Source organism: Palaemon carinicauda, chromosome 12 (assembly GCF_036898095.1).
Source record: "Palaemon carinicauda isolate YSFRI2023 chromosome 12, ASM3689809v2, whole genome shotgun sequence".
NCBI lineage: Eukaryota > Metazoa > Arthropoda > Malacostraca > Decapoda > Palaemonidae > Palaemon > Palaemon carinicauda.
Window position 1 is genome coordinate 25,218,465 of NC_090736.1, and position 5,591 is coordinate 25,224,055.

The window sequence follows — 5,591 nt, forward strand, 5'->3', positions numbered from 1 at the left end:
TTTATTTAATCCATTATACCTGATTTGGATATTAATATTAATTTCTGCCATCGTCGTTCAAAAATAATTTTGATTATATTTTGCATTTGAATTTACCAAGACTTTACAATCCATTACATAATATAAAGTACTATATGTCTTTGATTCTAATTGCCTTGCCTTTTCTTTAATAAGGCCCCATACTATAGAGTATGCTAGAAGTTTTATTCCAATCGTGGCCAAACTATGGAAATATCTTCTTGATCAAATAGATGAATTAAAGGAACTTCAGAAGTTCAAAATTGGTGTAAAATATTTTCTCTTGATCAGGTCTCGTCTCATAATTTATATGTTAATTATCTATTTGACATTGTTATTTACTTCAATTATATATATATATATATATATATATATATATATATATATATATATATATATATATATATATATATATATATATACATAAACATATATATATATATATATATATATATATATATATATATATATATATATATATACATATATATATATATATACATATATATATATACATAGACGTAAAAAAAATATATATATATATATATATATATATATATATATATATATATATATATATATATAGACGTAATTATATATATATATATATATATATATATATATATATATATATATATATATATATATATATATATAGACGTAATTATATATATATATATATATATATATAGACGTAATTATATATATATATATATATATATATATATATATATATATATATATATATATATATATATATATATATATATATATATATATATATATATATATATAATTTTTTACTTCTACGTTTATTTTTGGTAGCAAGCTGTTATCCTTATTGGGATACTTGAACTTGTAGTAGTTTACTTTTTCAGTTTAGGTTACATCTTGAATAATAATAATAATAATAATAATAATAATAATAATAATAATAATAATAATAATAATAATAATAATAATAATAATAATAATAATAATGCATCTTATTTCTAATTCCTGCTTTCAACAATTGTTTAGCCATTAGTTTCTCTTAATTTCTATGTGGGTAGTTGTCTATCACTCACGTGCGGTCCTGAATTAATTGTATCTTCAATAGCTGAGCAAAAGAGTCCTTTTTTATAGATTTCTTTTAAATATGAACTCGCAATGACAGATACATACCGTAGTTAATTTTAAATTGGCTGTGAGTTAATCTTTTTGGCTCATGACAGCATGGAACGTAGTTGGGTGATAAGAGTAATTCAATCAATAATGGTACACTTGGAAAAATTCCCGTAAAAACGGTACAAGTCCTGGAATAAATGTTGCCAGGAATTTGCAGTTTTAAAAACGGATATATTGACGTTAAGGAGCGGTATTACGGTCACCTACGCGTGAAAGATAATAACAAAATATGGAAAAAAATTACGGTCGTCTGTATTTTACTGAAATAAGGCCGAGAACAGTATATTTTCAGGGAAATTTTTCGATTAAAATTACGGTTTATTTTAGCAGTGTAGGCTACTTCTGAAGGAAGGTTTTAATCTATACTCCATCTGACTCTATGGATATGTTTGGTTCAAAACGTTATAAAATGTTTCTATTTTAAGTAAATTCCAGTTTATCTGGGCATTTCAAACTTGTGTCTGGGCTATCATCATTTAATGTTTCCATAATTGGAAGACACGAAAATGAAAATATGTGATAGCACGGTTTTAGATCCGGAAATTTGTTCTTGCGAGAGTGGCGAAAGAAAAGTCGAGCTTGAGATATTTGTACGTGGGTGCGATTAAGCCATTTCGGATCTGGAGGTGAAACAACAGTCCGACTGGAGGGGGGGGGGGGGGTTTGGAGGGGCGCACCACCGAGGAAATTTTATCGTGTCGACCGGCGGTCAATTGGTAGAGCATGAAACGTGCTAGGTCACGCTAAATGTGCCGTGACGGATTATATTTTGTCAAGGGTTGTTGTGGCCTGATTGGTAAAGTCTCTGTCTGGTGTTTGCCAGTCGGGGGTTCGAGTCCCTCTCAGTCTCGTTAGTGTCATTAGTACCTGCAACCTTACCATCCTTGTGAGCTAAGGTTGGGGGGTTTGGGGGAGCCTATAGGTCTATCTGTTAAGTTACCAGCAGCCGTTGTCTGGTCCTCTCTGGTCCTAGCTTGGTTGGAGAGGGGTTTTGGGTGCTGATCATATGATATATGGTCAGTCTCTAGGGCATTGTCCTGCTTGATAGAGCAATGTCACTGTCTCTTGCCTCTGCCATTCATGAGCGGCCTTTAAACCTTTAAACCTAACGAACAGACGAGAAGAACCACTAGGCGTAAAATCGCGCACTATACGTAAAACATGTTAGACGTTTCCGATGGTTACACACACCACTCATCAGGGGTACAACAATCGTGACCTTGAACTGCTGTAAAATTTCAAATTGACACCATTCGATGCAACTCGAAGAAAAGAACACGATGGTACAAACTCCATTTCCGTATCTTGATTAGTTCAGGTGTAATCCGTAAAAGAAAGAAAGAAAAAAAAAACTAAGTACCCAAATTTGATCCTTGACCTGACTTCAAATGTCACCAATTAATCGAAGACCTTATAAAGAGGTACCAATAGTTTCGTCATGTGACGCTCGACAGGCTCGGTTTTGTCCCCGAGTCTCTAGCTCGATTAGGAACCAAATGCAAGGCAAAGTCGTATCAGCATTGCATCCCCCCCCCCCCCCGGCCCCTACCTCCTTAGCTATCCATATTATGAAAAAACCGAAGCCAGAAGAGGGATAAAGATTTAAACGCAAAGAAGTAATATAATATGTCAGCAATATCTGTAACATATGTACTTACCCCTCATGTGTGGCTTGATGAGAGTGAAATGTATTGTGTTGAACGGAAAAGCCCCCCCCCCCCCCAACTCCTTGGCTGTCCATGTTATGTAAAAAGCCGAAACCAGTCGAGGGATAAATATTTAAACGCAAAGAAGTCATATGATATGTAAGCAATATCTGTAACATATGTACTTACCCCTCATGTGTGGCTTGATGAGGGTGAAATTGTTAATGCAGAAATGTGACATTGGAAGGTAAAAGCTAAGTTTTTTTTAGTATTTCAAATACTGTATTGCAATTCATTATCTTAAATTCAGTGATTGTTTGTCAGCATCTAAGAAAGTAGAATAACATGATACGGCTGTTAACGGTAATAAAAACGAAATAAATGAATATATAAAAGTATAGATAAAAGCAATATATATGAGCAATAAATCAGTATTACAATATGACAAAGCACACAGGCCTTGTGGGATGGACGTGGCGTGATTCAGGTAAATCCTCCAATTTTGGCCCCAAGACAATGCATCAAAGCAATGTCGGCCTCCTGTCTATTCAATTATCTTTTAAGGTTAATATCAAGCAAAGCAATTTGTTCAATCCCTTATATTGCTTCTGCCCTTCCTCTGAAGTGTCTTCGTTAGACAGTAAGGCTAACATAGTATCTTTTGAGGCACGATATAGTGAGCATATTATTATTATTATTATTATTATTATTATTATTAACCTGGCTAAGCTACAACCCCAGTTGGAAAAGCAGGATGCTATAAGCCCAAGGGCTCAAGCAGGGAAAATAGCCCAATGAGGAAAGGAAACAAGGAAAAATAAAATATTTTAAGAACAGTAACATTAAAATAAATAGCTCCTATATAAACTATAAATACTTTAACTAAGAAAAAAAAGAGGAAGAGAAATAAGATAGAATAGTGTGCACAGAAATCTCTCGGCAATGACTCTTGCTGCTTTTCATTCGTTCTCTTCTGTACCTTCCTAATTCTACTTAGCAACAAAACTTCTATAACTTACTTTACTTCAGTTTTCACTTTACATTTAAGATAGGAAAAAAATCTAAAAAAAAAATGACCCAGTGGTTTTGTTTACTTAATATAAAAGTAACTCGTAGAGGATGGCGGACGTACTGACGGGCAAAAACATGGCCAAACGTAAGGCAGGACAAAACGAACAACAAACAGTCAAATGGACAAGCATAAGCACAAGTAGACAGACGGAAGGAAATGTTCAAATACTGCCACGTTTTCTCCGTTTCACTGTTTTTAACAATTATTATACTGGACACTATTCCATTCGTTTCAAAGGTGATATCGTATTAACCACCAGGCCAGCCAGTACTTATCAAATCTATTCTAAAGAAAGGAATAGTCTTTTTATTAATTACTTCAGCAACTGATTCCTTTCTTCTATTCTTATTTCATCTACCTTGGCTTCTATAATTTCAGTTTATTTTCTCAAGGGCTTAGAGCCAGGTATTGTCCTCGTTATAGGTCTTTTTATTAAATAAGGGTATTAGGTTGTCAATACCTACCAAAAAAAAAAAAAAAAAAAAAAAAAAAAAAAAAAAAGCCGTGTAACTATCAAATTCCTAACGGGATCATCATTCATCAAATGCTGATGGCAAAAGAAAGAGTAGAAAACCACATTCACATACACGATGCTGTCCTGGAGACTCAATATTTACTAAACCCACATTCAGCTATCTAATCAAAGTAACCACGCCCCCTTTTTATTGCTGACGTAGCTAGCTGACTGGCTCACTATGTAGCGTTAGCTCGCTTCTCTTTTATTCCCATTAGATGTTTAAATATTCATAATAAGAACCATTTCACGGGATCATGATAAAAGAATGGTACATAAAATTTCAAAATAATTTAAAAGGCATCAATACTTGGGTGAAATGCATTATTTGTTAGACATGAATTTCACAAAAGATCAAAGTCAAGAACAAGATTCACTATTTCTTCATCTTGTAATAAAAATCTTGAAGAGATGCAAACGACACTGAAAGAGAGGTTTAGCTTTAAAGTGAGGGGCTTGGATACTTTCCTTAGATACTTGAAGGCGACTAGAATTTCCAGTTTTCTTCAGCTTTTGAGTATATGTTCCAGTGTAGTTCATTTTATGGCTTCAAATATCATTTAAAGGTTTAAAAACATTTGAAGCCGCTCATGAATGGCTGAGACAAGGGACAGTGACAATGCCCTAACAGACAATGTCTTATATATACATAAGATCAGCGTCCTAGGCCGTTCTCCATCCAAGCAGGGACCAGGGAGGGCCAGATAATGACTGGTGATGACTCAGAAGATAGATCTATGGGCTCCCCTAAATCCGCCATCCATAGCTCACAAGGATGGTGAGTTTGCAGACACTACAAGAAACTATTGAGTTTGAGCGGGTCTCGAACCGGAGTCCGGCAGAATTCTAGGATGAGACGTTTTCATTATGCTGCCACAACAAACTTAAAAGAGTACATACACCGTCTACCATTCATGAACTACTAAAATTATGCCCTTTTGGCAAGAAAGAAAGAAAGTTAAGCCTGATGCCTGGGGGAGAAATAAAGTATTCTGAAGACACAGTTGCCAGAAATATCTTTGTAAGGGATCCTGGAGGATAAAAAGAGGAGCACTTTCTTAACGAAACACTCTAAGCCGAGTTCCAAAGGTAATATATCTTACAGCAGAGCCTCTTGTATTGTTTTTTATCTCGCCCTACTTTCTTCGTGAACGAGAAGATTAATGGGTTCTTA